Raw genomic sequence first — 14,443 nt, 5'->3', positions numbered from 1 at the left:
AGGTAAGGCAGCAGAACCTATTCTTAAGAAGTACCTAAAGGAAGCAGCTCAATCCTAGGTAGTGCTTGGCAGAGCAATGCAAGACCACACCCACAGGGACAAGCCACTCTGCACCAAGGACCAGGACATGGAAAAGGTACAGTCAGGCTGGATGTGCACGAGATCAAGACCCAAAGCTTCTTCTTTGGGTGATGCAGAACTCATAACTGTCCCCCCATACATTCACCACTGGCTTCCCAGACGATCTAAAGCTAGGTCTCTTCCAAAGCTGGGATGTGGTGCTGTATGAGGCCTGTAAGACCCCTCCCTCCTCCCACCCTAGGTACCAAAAGAACTAAGCCACTCATAGTAATGTGAGGCCCTGTGCTGCAACAACTGTGTCAAAGATGTCTTAGAGGCACTCACAAGGGGGAAGGAGAGGAAAGGAAATGAATATTATTTTTAGTCTAAATGTTTGTAGTATACAAGGAAATAGTGAGGTATTTCCCCAAGAACTTAGAAATAAGAGAAACATGTCATTGCCTTCTAAGAGTAAAATAGTAAAAACCCACATATCACACTGATATTAACCACATATAGTGTCAACAGGTAGTTGAGTCACCCAGAATACTCAAAACACCAAACAAGAGAGCTGAGGTGTAACCTCAAGAAGGTGACATCTGAGTGTAATGCCACTTAAGTGTGAGCCTGGCCCACAGTAATTGACTGTCTAGAGTAAGACCCAGGTCAGTGAGTGTAAGTGACCATGTACAGAAGAGAAAAGGGCCAGGCATGGAGAGTATTGTTCAGGGAGCACAAGACCCTGAATCTGCATTCTACTCACCATGGCCTGGATGGAATGAACCACTGACACTACACCCACCCCTGCTCCAACTGTGGACTCTCCAACCCATCTTTTTACAATTAAATCAATGCCAGAGAGTGTCCTAGAGATACCAGACAGAAGCAAGACCCACTGTCCCCTGTGAGGTTGATCAGTGGGGGCCAGTCCCTTGTACCCAACAGCTCTGGTCACGCTGAAGCCTCAACCCTGAGCAGGGGTAAACAGGCAGCCAGTCATTCTTCTCATGACTATTGTCCCCGTACAGTGGGAGGTCCTTCCCCTCAAAGGGCAACACCCACACAGGGAACCTGAAGTTCTGTCAGGTGAAGTACCCGCTCACTGTTTGCTGAGAAGGCTGAGGTCACTGTTTACCCTGTCTTATTTCATGGATGTGTAGCAAATCTCTGAAAACCAGGTTCAGATTCTTAAAAGATAATAATGTCAATCCAAAGACCAGAGAACTCAGAATGAATGGTTTCAGCCTTGCTTTCCCAGTCCTAGCTTTCCTGTGATGAAATACCATGGACAACAACAATCAAGCTTAAGATAAAACATTTCCCTAAGAAAGGGGCATACACACCCTAAAACTGTCAATAACTCGGCACCAAATACTTATTTTGAATCAGTCATGTTGTCGTCTTCATCTAGATTTTTAAAATTGCCACCAAAACTGGTGAGGCACAAGTCAGGAACTCAATCCTGCACAACTTCTCAGGGAACAGGTTTTGTTGTGCCAGCTCTATCTGTGCCCGTATCTCCCTGGACCTTGGAGCAGCAACAAATTATATCACCAGCACTCGCTATTACCGGGGGTCACATGCACCTCAGTGACAAGGCTTCCACAAGAGACCAGTTAGGCTGCCCAGGGTATGGAGGGAGAAAAGGGACTTGCATTAGCTGAGTGCCAGGTAAGGCCGCGTGCTCGTCTGGGCTCTTTACACACGTTGTTCCTTCACAGAGAATGTTTCCAGAAGAAGAGGGTAGGAGTCACAGATCAAGGACACTTTGTGTACAGCAGAGCCACATCTCTGTACTTACATTTTATACCCACTTCTAACAAGCTTAGGAGTCCTAAAAGGTTGCTGGTTTGATTTCACCCGAGATTCCTTGGAAGAAAGGTCTGGTGATCTACTTCTGAAAAATCAGCCATTGGAAACCCTACGGAGCACAGTTCTATTCTGACATACGTGGGGTCACCATGAGTCAGAACCAACTTGACAGCAACTGGTTCTAACAAGCTTAGCTATCTGATTTCCCAGCCCTTTGCAGATTAGAAGCTGCAAATTAGGGTAGGGCCAAGGCAGGCCCACTATCAGAAGTCAGGAGAGCAAGTTGAGAGCCTCCTAGCCACAAAGGACCTAAAAGAAACAAGGATCCTCCTTATCCCTTTCTGAAATTTTATAGAATTTTTCCACTATGTAAAAAAATATCAAAAACCTTGGAAAACAAGAAAAAAATCCCACCATCTCGTTATAACCAGTAGTATTAACAATTTTATAATTGTTTCATTAAGGATGTGAGCTTTGAGCTTTTGAGAGCTATAAAAAAGTCATTACTACTTAACATTTGAATTACGGTGTTGGTGAAAAATACTGAATATACCATGGACTGCTAGAAGAACAAACAACTCTGTCTTGGAAGAAGTACAGCCAGAATGCTCCTTAGAAGCGAGGATGGCAAGACTTTGTCTCATGTACTTTGGACGTGTTATCTGGAGATCCAGTCCCTGGGGAAGGACATCATGCTTGGTAGAGGGTCAGCGAAAAAGAGGAAAGACCCTTGATGAGATGGACTGATACAATGGCTGCAAAAATGGGCTCAAACACAGCATAGCAACAATTGTGAGGATGAAGCAGGACTGGGCAGTGTTTTGTTATGTTGTACACAGGGTTGCTATGAGTTGGAACCAACTCCACAGCACCTAACCTAACAACATAATCACTCTACTTTTTTTTTTTTTTTAACTTTTTTATTGTACTTTAGATGAAGGTTTACAGACAAATAGTTTCTCATTAAACAGTACACATATTGTTTTATGACAATGGTTAACAACCCCACAACATGTCAACACTGTCCCTTCTCAACCTTGGGTTCCCTATTACCAGCTTTCCTGTCCCCTCCTGCCTTCTAATCCTTGTCCCTGGGCTGTTGTGCCCCATCAGTCTCGTTTTGTTTTATGGGGCTGTCTAATCTTTGGCTGAAGGGTGAACCTCAGGAGTGACTTCATTACTGAGCTAAAGGGTGTCTGGGGGCCACACTCTCGCGGTTTCTCCTGTCTCTGTCAGGCCAGTAAGTCAGGTCTTTTTTTTGTTAGAATTTTGTTCTACATTTTTCTCCAGCTCTGTCTGGGACCTCTACTTCCCCCCGGCCCCTTATCATTACCATATAAAGTAAGTATTCCCCAAACTTCTACATGGTCTTCAGAATCTTTACTTCAAATGTTGTTGTTGTTGTTAGGTGCCATCGAGTCAATTTCAACTCAAAAGCAATTAAAGAGCCCTGGTGGTTCAACAGTTAAGCATTCAGCTGCTAACCGAAAGGTTGGAAGTTAGAACCCACCCATCAGCTCCGTGGGAGAAAGACCAGGAGATCTGCTCCCGTAAAGATTACAGCCTAGGAAGTCCTATGGGGCAATTCTACTGTTACGTGGGGTTGTTATGAGTAGAAATAGATTCAAGGACATCTAACAACAACAAGTGATTACATGGGGTTGTCTTAAGGTGACCATTTCCAAGTGGTTGTACATTTACCTTCCAATTGTTTCCTATTGTAAGTAATTCTGCAAGGAATTTTTCCACATATATTTCCCCATCTTGAACTACTTCTTCCCTCCCCCAGCAAGATACATGCACTCATGCACCTCTTTCCTAACATTATCAGGGTCTCCCACACCATGGTGGCCCTGTCCCTGTCAGTGTCCCATCTACAGTAAATGTCCCTTTGTCCTCTGTCAGCACCACTGGTTTTTTTTTTTTTTTTTTTTTTGGGAGAGGGAAGAGGCAGTCTTTGTCACTCAAATAAAGAATCAGGCAGGGATGGAAGACTCTGACCAACCCACCTTCCTCTGAAACCAGCTACCCCATCATACCGGGCAGGAACCAGGAAAAGCCAGCAACCAACACATGGCCCTGAGAACTTGGCCCACAGGGGTCAGGGGACTGGAAAAGGGTAGGGGAGACGGAGGGGAAGGAAGGGAAAAAAGGAGAAAGGAAAAAGAACAGCACTTCAAAGAAGGAGTTCCATGATTCAAAGGAACTTGTCCTCTGCTTTGTTTTGGGACACAGAGTTGCATCCTTAAAAGGTCTAAGACGTGGACCAATATGGCCCGGAGTGAGACAGAATAGCTCAGCCCTTTCTGAGGACACCCAAACTGCCAGCCACCTCCTGCCAGAAAGGGCCAGCATCAAGGATCATTGGACCTAAGCTGCATAAGCCCACTGGCAGGTTTCCATTAGAGTAAAGCCTGCACATTTACCCAAAAAACAGCAGCCCAAATAATTGGCTTTCTGACTTTACACAGTAGAGGCTGCCAAAAGCCAGTCTCCATGCCCTCAATGCCTAGGTTGAACAAGTAGTAAACAGCCCCAACTGTCCTGTAGTCAGTCACCAACTCAATGCGCACAAGTGGGATTCCCTGCCTTGGATGCCAGCCCACTCATCCAGCCCTGTTCAGAGAATCCTGGGCCTCTGCCCAACACCACACATGGTCCCATCTCTGACACACAGGTTTCCTGACATATAGATGGGAAAAGACTCTGCTTCCCAGGGACAGCACAAGCACTAACTTTGGGGGAAGTTTTGGGTGATACATGAAGGCGAAGTGACTGGAGGGCACCAGGAGACAAGGACCTCTGAACCCCAAAGCACAAACACGTTTTAACCCTCCTGAAGCTCCCAACCCAGTACCTAGCTGATAGGAGGCACTTAAGTATGGTAACCAGCTGACTGCCAAGAAGAAAGGATCATAATCTTTTCAAAAATACCCTGGGAGGATACCATCAAGTAAGTGAAAGACAACCCACAGAATAGGAGAAAATATTTGTAAAGCATATATCTGACAATGGAGTAGTATTCAGACTATATACAGAACTTTTACAACTCAACAAAAAGACAAACAATCCAATTTAAAAATGAGTAAAAGACTTGAATAGACATTTCTCCAAAGAAGATACACAAATGGCCAATGTTGTCGTCATTATTAGTTGCCATCGAGTCGATTCTGACTCACGGCAAGCCCATGGGTGCAGCATAGAACTGCTCCATAGGGTTTTCAAGGCTGTGATCTTTTGGAAGCAGATCACCAGGCCAATAAGCACATGAATGTTCAACACTCTTAGTCATTAGGAAAATGCAAATCAAAACCACATGAGACACCACTTTACACCCACTAGGATGGCGATAATCAACAAATGGAAAATAAAAAGTGTTGACAAGAAAAAAAATGTTGGCAAGGATGTGGAGAAATTGATACCCTGGTACATTGCTGGCAGGATTGTAAAATGGTGTAGCCGCTGTGGAAAGCAGTTTGCCTGTTCCTCAAAAAGTTAAACATAGAGTTACCTTACAAAAAAAAAAGTTGCCATAGAGTCGATTCTGACTCATAGCAACCCTACAGGACAAAGTGGAACTGCCCCATAGGGTTTCCAAGGAGCACCTGGTGGATTCGAACTGCTGATCTTTTGGTTAGCAGCCTTAACTCTTAACCACTATGCTACCAGGGCTTCCAGAGTTACCATATGACCCAGCAATTCCACTCCTAGGTATATACCCAAGAAATTGAAAATATATGTCCACACAAAAAATTACACACGAATGTTCATAGCAGCATTATTCACAACAGTCAAAAAGTATTAACAATCCAAATGTCTATCAGCTGATGAATGAATAAACAAACTGTGATATATCCATACAACAGAATATTATTCAGTCATAAAAAGTAATGAAGTTCTGATACATGCTACAACATGAATGAACCTTGAAAATATTATGCTAAGTGAAAGAAGTCAGACACAAAAGGCCACATAGCAGGATTCCACTGATATGAAATGTCTATAACAGGCAAATCCAGAGAAAGAAAAAGTAGATTAGTGGTTGCCATAGGTTGGGGGGAGGGAAATGGAGAGTGATTGCTAATGGGATGGGGTTTCTTTTTGGGGTGATGGAAATGTTCTGGAATCAGATAGTAGCAATAGTTACAAAACTCTATAAATAGATACTTAAAACCACTGAATTGAACACTTTAAAATGGTGACTTTTATGGTGTATGAATTATAATAAAGCTATTATGATTATTATATTTTTAATAACCGAGGCCTAAACAACCTTCCATATGAGCCACCGGGAGCCATGGGCAGCCAGCTACAGGATACCCAGCAGCAGGTCCTCACTAAGCTAAAGGGGACTCTCTCCCAGAGACAAGGCCTCATAAAAGTAGACTGCGGAGAGGGAGAGGTCCACAAGGGTATCCTGCTTAGGTCCATTTCCCCCTCCCAAGCCACCCTTCACCACGAAGCAGCCTGGCTTCTCTGTGTTGGATTCAGTCAGCACATGACAAGGCCTGGTGCCCAGCTCCATGGCTCAGAAGTGGCCTCATCCTCCCACCGCTGCAAGGCCCAGAGGAGAAATGAGTTTGCTATTCTTCCTCCATTTCCCAGGGAAATGTCTGGACAAAGTGATCAGTTAGGCAATAGGTTCCTACCAACACAGGGAAAATAGCTTCACTCAGGCATCCCACAGAGGTGTGGGCTGAGCCACATAAGGCTGGTGCATATGATGGAAGCCAAGGGTCATCCAGGAAGGGTTATGCTTGGCCACCACAACAGGGTTCTGGTTTTACAACTTTCCATAGGAATGGGAATCTCTAAGGCACATCTGCTTAAAATATGATTTTCACATGCTCCTTTAAAAAATCACCTATATGAGACCAAATGGCCAATAATTACTTTAAAGCGAAGATGAGAATGTAAGCGAGCAGGGAAACTAGACAAATGAAACCAGAACAACCTGAATGGAAATAATGAGAATATTCAAGCATTATGAAGAATATAACCAACGTCACTGAACAATTTGTGTAGAAATTGTTGAAGGAGAATCTAAACTGCTGTGTAAACCTTCACCAAAACCACAATAAAATGCTACTAAAAAAAAAAATTCTTTTAGGCCTCTCTACCAGGGGGCCTCTACCACCTCCAGAGGCTAAGTCCTCAACACCTTCCTGTAGACTCTCTGCCCCTCGGGTGGGATGATGTGTGACTAACAGATGGCCCGGGGGTCTCTGTACAAACCCCAGGCTTGACTTGAGAACCCAAGCATCTGAGCTGAGGGTAGAGCAGCCTGAGGAGGCTGATACCCACACCTCGGGACCATGCCACCTCTGGGTGTCAGTGATGGGGGGAGCTGCCCCACAGGAGCCCAAGTTGAATACTCACCTGCAGTCAGAAGCTGCCCAAGGGCCTGAGTCAGGGTTCAGAGCCCCAACTCTTCAAACACTGGATGACATTAAGTCTTTTCCAAAAGAATGATTTCCTAGTAATACTACAAAAAGATGCCACCTTCTGTCTCCCAGCAAGTCTTCACGCACTTGAAGACTGTTATCCAACCTCTGAGATAAGCAGAGTAAAAAAGCTACAAGGATCCTGTGAATACACTAAAAAAAAAACCACTGAACTGTACACTTTAAATGGGTGAACTATATGTTAATTATATCTCAATAAAGCTGTTTAAAAAAAAAAGCTACAAGAAAAGGATGAGTCCACTATCATCAGCTGTAACATTTCTTATTACATGAAGTCCTTTCCTCTCCTCAAGCCTGGGAATTAAAGCTCCAGAGAGACAATACCTTTACCTATCCTTTCTTTCAAAGGTGTCATCTCTGGCCAGAAACAAAAACCCAGTATCTGGATACGGGTTTACTCAGTTCTGTGATCCCTGAGCAACCAATACCCCCCAACCAAATATCCAAGCAGCTTACAGGCTTCAACCCTATGTCTTCTCATACCACACTGAACAGATGCGATGCCTGCTGCCCACCTCCAGATGCAGGGGCTTTAGGAAGGACCCCCCAGTCCTCAGAGAAGAAGCACAGAGAGCCACAGCAATGTTGGGCATGCAGTGACACTCAACAAACACAAAGGTTCATCCACTCACAGGCTGGTGAGGAACTTTAGTACCAAAGTCAAAGGCCCTCTCCCAGCCACATTTCACTATGAACCTCAACTTGTAGCTAGTAGGAGGTCACTACAGGCTATGTGACAGGTAAGTGAGCTCCAACTCAGCCATACCCCCGATTCTACTCTCCCCTCTTGCCAATGAAGTACTTCGACACCGTGACATTAAATGACTTACAACCACAAAGCCAGTGACATAACAGGCACAAGGGAAGTTCACTTCTCTATCCACTCAAGAAAATCTAAGCAGGCCTGAGGCTCCCCCTCAATCACCAAAAATGTGTGACGTGTGTGCTTTGCTAGGTCCTGGACTGATGTGGTCTCAGCTCTCCAACAGCTTGCCAAGAATGAGGCAGAATAAGGAAAAGGCATAATGAAAACCCCAAACCCAAACGTGTCCTGGACATAGAGAGTAGCACCTGTGCATATAAGGAACAAAAAGAATGACTTTAGGAAGCCACCTTGACACTATCTCTCCTCATGGTGCTCTTGGAGGTCCTCTAACAAGATCAAGTTTTTGGAGCTGTTGGGTCCTTGTTGTTGTTAGCTGCCATCAAGTTAGTCCCCAACTCATGGCGACCCCAGGAATGAAATGCTGCCCAGTCTTACGCCATTCACATGGTGGGTTGCAAATCGAACCACTGTGATCCATAGTTTTCAATGGCTGAATTTTTGGAAGTACATCACCAGGCCTTTCTTCATAGTCCATCTTAGTCTGGAAGCCCTGCTGAAACCTGTTCAGCATCACAGCCCATACAAGCTTCCAATGACAGACGGGTGGTGGTTGCACATGAGGTACACTGGCTAGGAATCAAACCCAGGTCTCCCACACAGAAGGTGAGAATTCTACCACTGAACCACCAATGCCTCATTGGGTCCTTTGTAAAGTTAAGAAATTCAGTAAAAATGGGTGTGATGCATCCAAACTCCCTGAGGGACTGAATTGCTGGGCGGAGGGCTCTGGGGACGATGGTCTCGGGGAACATCTAGCTCAACTGGCATGACACAGCTTATAAAGACAATGCTCTACATTCTACCTTGGTGAGTAGTGTCTGGGGTCTTAAAAGCCTGTGAGCGGCCATCTAAGATACTCCACTGGTCTCATCCCTTCGGGAGCAAGGGAGAATGAAGAGAACAGGATACAAGGAAAAGATTAGTCCGAAGGACTAATTGTCCACAGCTACCAAGGCCTCCACCCGACTGAGTCCAGTACAGCTAGATGGTGCCCGGCTACCACCACTGACTGCTCTGGCCAGGATCACAACAGAGGGTTCTGGACAGAGCTGGAGAAGGATGTAGAGCATAATTCTAACTCACAAAAAAAAAAAAAAGACCAAATTTACTGGCCTAAAGGAGACTGGAGAAACCTCGAGAGTATGGCCCCCAGACATCCTTTTAGCTCAGTGGTGAAGTTACCTCCGAGGTTCACTGTTCAGCCTGGGAGTGGACAGCCCTGTAAAACCAAATGAGACTAACAAGGTACAGGAGTCCAGTGACAAGGGCCAGAAGGCAGAAGGGGACAAGGAAGCTGGCGATAGGGAACCCAAGGTTAAGTAAGGATATTGTTGATGTGTTGTGAGATTGTTAACCATTGTCATAGGGCAACATTTGTAGTAACTGTTAAATGAGAAACTATTTTGTTCTGTAAGCCTTCATCTTAAGTGAGAATAACAGCACAATTGGAAGAGCGTAGTCAATGTCACTGAACTGTGTATGTAGAAATTTTTGAAACGGTGTATCTTTGGCTATGTGTATTTTCACCAAAAGAAAAAGAAAAAAAAAGGTTGAGAATTTAGAGGGTTAATATGTTGTGGGGTTGTTAACCAATGTCATAAAACAACATGTGTACTACTGTTTCATGAGAAACTATTTGTTCTGTAAGCCTTCACCTGAAGTACAATAAAATATATTAAAAAAAAAAAAAAAGAAGGTCTTCCAAGGTCGAGAAGGGAGACTGTTGTTGACATATCACGGGGTTGTTAACCAATGTCATAAAACAATATGTGTACTGACTGTTTAATGAGAAACTATTTGTTCTGTAAACCTTCATCTAAAGTACAATAAAAAAAATAAAAAAAATAAAAAAATGGGTGTGATGAGTTTCTCTTTAGAGTCCCTTGCAATCATTCACCCCTTACATAAAGATACCCTGTGCCCAATAGGGTACAGGTGACACAAAGTGGAGGCCAGTACCAGCCCTCCAAAAGTTTCCAGTGCCAAGTCAGAGGAGAGCCAAGGTATACTGACTCAAGGGTGGGGGAGAGAGATTCCCAAAGAAAGTGATGGCTAAAGTAAGGAGATAAGGTGGAAAAGACAAGTGTGTTTCAGGCAGAAGCAGCAGAATGTGCAAAGACTTCAAAGCAAGAAAGTAGCCATATGGTTGAGGAAATGAAGAGAAGTTCAGCGTGGCTGGGTCACGACTTGGGTGTTTGGTCACGGCTGGAGCAGGAAATGGGCTGTTCACACACAGCCTGCATGCTAGCTTAAGGAGTTGGAACTTCACGGGAGGTCAGCGGGAAGATACTGAAGGTTTTTAGAAAAGGCGCAGCTGATTACGCAGCTGATATTTGGAAAACGGATTCAAGTGGAAAAACTTGAGACTACCAAAATTATCCTGGTGGGAAATGACAAGGGCCTGGACAAGGACAGGAGCAGTGGGAATGGAGAGACATGGAGAGTGAGGTACCCGAGAGCCTGGTGAACTTACTGCGTAGAGGAGGAGCTAGAGAAGCCCAGGGCACTGCCCAGTGCAACCAGTTCCCAAAGAAAGGGTAATTCTCCGAGACACATTTGAAACTTTGGAGCCAGAGTAAGTAACAGCCCTTCTCCAGCTCTGCTCTCACCCTGGCATTTCCACTGTGCACAAAGAAACATCAGGATGGGAACTATCCCTGCCTCAGAACAAATACATTGGACAAAACCAGATTCACATCTCACCTCTGCCACTCCGTTCATCATGTGCCCATGTCACATGACCTCTCAGAGCTGCTGCCTCAGTTGCTACCCTGAGTCAGCAGGCTGTTCAACAGAATTAGACAAAGCACACCTGGGTGCAGGGTGGGGAGGGTGGTGAGTGGGCAACTATTTGTGCTCCCACAGCCCCACTCTGTCCATTCGTTCATGTGCTAGAGGCTCTGCCAATACTGGACTCTGATGAAGGAAGTAGGCCATGCTCGAAGGCCTGAACCTGGGGACTGCCAAGGAGAAAGGAGGTGAGCATTCGCTCCTTCTTGGAAACAGGTCAGGCTGTGCTAGGAATACTCCCATCCTGGGCCTAGGAGGCAACAAGGGCTTTCACTCCCCCAAGCAGGTGACTGGAATAGACTAACTTAGCTCTCTGGCATGTCACTTCTCCGCCAGGGCTTTCTTTTCAAATCGCAGGATATATGTGAGGAGCTGGGGGGAGGGGGAATTATTAACCCTAAATAAAAAAAAAAAAACATTGCCATCAAATCGATTCCGACTCATAGCAACCCTATAGGACAGAGGAGAACCGCCTCACGTGGTTTCCAGGACTGTAATCTTTACAGAAGCAGATTGCCAGGTCTTTTCTCCCAGAGTGGCTGGTGGGTTCAAACCACCAACCTCTTGGTTAGCGGGTGAGTACTTAACCACTGTGCCACCAGGGCTCCTTATTAACCCTATGAGTGCAAGTAAGGTAAACCTCTGATTTACTCCTTTCTTCTATATGGCAGCAAGATGGAAAATAAAAAATAGCATGTGCTAGAGAGGAGAGATAGCCAGTAAGTGGAACAGGACAACACGCAAGCTCTGGGTGGCAGTGAGGCCATGCATCTGCCTCTAAATGCTCACTTTAGCCCCTTCACTGACAAAGCATCAATGCAAGTTGTAGCTACAAGAAGAGTGACTCTCAGGAACCTTGTAAACATTGTGCTGAGTGAAATTAAGTCAGACACAAAAGGGCAAACAGTTTATGATCCCACTTATGTGAAATATCTACGATAGGCAGATGCATAGAGACCAAAGTTTATTAGTGGTTACCAGGGATGTGTGGGAGGGGAAGAGAGGGAATAAGTGCTTAAAGAATACCGAGTCTCTGTTAAGGGTGATAAAAAATTTGGAAACAGATGGTGATGGTTGCACAACATAGTGAACATAATTAATGTCATGTTATTGTACATGAGAAAAAGGCTAAAATGACAAATGTTTTGTTCTATCTATTTTTACCACAATAAAAAACAAAACAGAAGAGTGACTCTCCTAGTCTGTTGGGTTCTGGGCCAACAGGCAGCCAAGAGAGAACCCCTGCTCCAGAGAGAACAGGGCAGCAAGCAGGCGCTGCTCAGGCCAAGTTGGGTCAAGATCTTCCAGAGACTAGGATGGAGGAGGAGCAGGGGACAGCAAAGGCCCTCAGATGACCACACAACCAGGTCCACAATGAGGCCAGGGAGGGCAAGCTGGAGACCTGAAAATGGCCTGCCTTGAGAATGGAGTGGTGGCTCCTGGGGCACATGCCCCCTCCACCTCCCTCTGCCATCCCTCCCACAAAAAACCACAGTCTGCTGACACCGCTGCTGTCACATGAACAGACTCTGGTCAGCTTGGATTCATTTTTTTTCTTTTCGGCTTTCTAGGTTTTCTAAAATTAACACAAATTACTTTATAATCATAGAAAAATAATTTCTAAGAGTCCGCTAATGGAGTCATGTGGTTGACAAAATAGTGTTGGCAGTTGAGTGAACAACACCTCTAAGACTTGTCTACAGAAATTTAAGCTTCGCTTTCCTGTAAATCAGGCCACCTTCGTTGACCAATGAGATTCTGACACTGCTTTCACCCTCTTGGCCAATGAAATCCTGACAGGTTCAACAGTAAATTGTATAAGCCAACCAGAAGTAAGCTTTTGCTTCCGTGTTTTGTCAATATAAGCCAATCTCTGCTGATACTTGGTGGAGTACCTTCCTACATGTGGTTTGGTGCTACCTGATCCATAAGTCTTCTGCCTGAATAAACTTCATCTAATAGATTAAAAAAAAAAAAAAATCAGCTGATGGCCACATTCTGAAGAGGTTATTGGTTCTCACCCATCAGACTCTCCCTGGATCACCCCAGAGCAACATTTCAGTGACAGAGGGACACATGGGGGACTTGGCCTACATGGTCAGCTTCTCAGTGCACCCAGCTCCATGAGTCCTGAGGCTCAGAACTCTCAGACAGGAGGGCAGAGGCTGCATCAGACAAGCACACCTTCAGGAGCATCAGGAAACAGTCAGAATCCCCACTGAGCAGAAGAGCCAGGGCCCAGCTCACATAACACTTGGTGCTTCCTCAGGAGACCCTGCTGCAGTAAGACAGATTCAGCACAGCTCCAGCTGACTAGGGGTTCTGCCGTAACCAGCCAGGCCTGATGTGGACGTAGGACAGGACCTTTGAAACTCAGGCCACTGGACTCTCACACCCTCCAGATATGCAAAACAAGGCATAAAGGGAAGAAGACCACCCCTTTGCTGTAATGCCCAAGCCAGCCCCGGGAGACGGCCTGCAGCAGCCCACACAAGGAACCCCTTTGGTAACAAGAACAACATTCCTCTCCTGCCTTCTGAAGGGAAGTATCTGAAGAGTTGCAGAGCTGCAGGAACACTACACAGCAGGGCTCCGAAGACAACACACCCCAACTCTGAAAGCCTGGGCCAAGACACTCCAGCCTAATTCAGGACAGTGGGTCTTGGGTTTCAACCCACATCTCATGTTCCCTATCAGAAGAGGAGAGGTTAGACTACAGGGCTCCTAAGGTCCATCCCAGATCTGACCTAGAGACTTAGACTCTTGGCAGAATAATGTCTGTGCACTGTTCCAAATGTGCTCTACCCAAGTGCAAGCACAAGATGGAGGAGATGGTACCCTGGAAGAGTAATCTAAGAGTCACCAAGAACATCGCTGTGCCTCTGCATGCCAGCATGAGCCTTATCTGACTTTTCCCAATGAAAGAAGTGGGATCTGGCACAGACCATAGTGGAAAACGTCAGAGTATTCTGGACTCATATGAGGGCCAGAAGTAAGAAGTCCTTCACCACAAGCACACACCCAATGACAAGAGTGAAGGACACAGAACTAGCTCTTTTCGCTTTCTATCAATTTCTCCTTAGAGGGAAGGTAGACTTTATGCACTGGCGGGCCCTAGATATTTTACACCTAGATATCTCCAGACCCACAGAGCTCTGGTAGGAAGTGATAAAGAAGAGAGAAAAGGCAAGGCCGTCAACCTCAGGGCTGAGCTTTCTTAGGGGTGGAGGAGGGGAGTACCAGCTACTCTGCTAACCTCAGGTAAGAGGGCCAATCACCACTGACCCAGACCCCAGAGGGGCTCCTGGAATCTCACCTGACAGTTTCATCTTGACATCTAACACCTCAGCCACAGCTCAACAGGCTGGCAATCTTGTTCCCATCAGAATCTGTCCCAGATATAGAAGTCAACAGCCTCCACAACAAAGGG

At 45.5% G+C, this 14,443-nt stretch overlaps 1 protein-coding gene across 3 annotated transcripts in view; it reads right to left on the bottom strand.

Moving 5' to 3' along the window:
* The window catches only part of RANBP10 (RAN binding protein 10), a 63,439-nt gene that overhangs the window by 39,519 nt on the left and 9,477 nt on the right, over positions 1–14,443 (bottom strand). The gene's annotated exons all lie outside the window — the stretch shown is intronic.

The sequence above is a fragment of the Trichechus manatus genome, unplaced genomic scaffold (assembly GCF_000243295.1).
Source record: "Trichechus manatus latirostris isolate Lorelei unplaced genomic scaffold, TriManLat1.0 scaffold00014, whole genome shotgun sequence".
Classification (NCBI taxonomy): domain Eukaryota; kingdom Metazoa; phylum Chordata; class Mammalia; order Sirenia; family Trichechidae; genus Trichechus; species Trichechus manatus.
The sequence above is the reverse complement of the archived record's forward strand: the minus strand, read 5'-3'. Positions and strand labels throughout refer to the sequence as shown.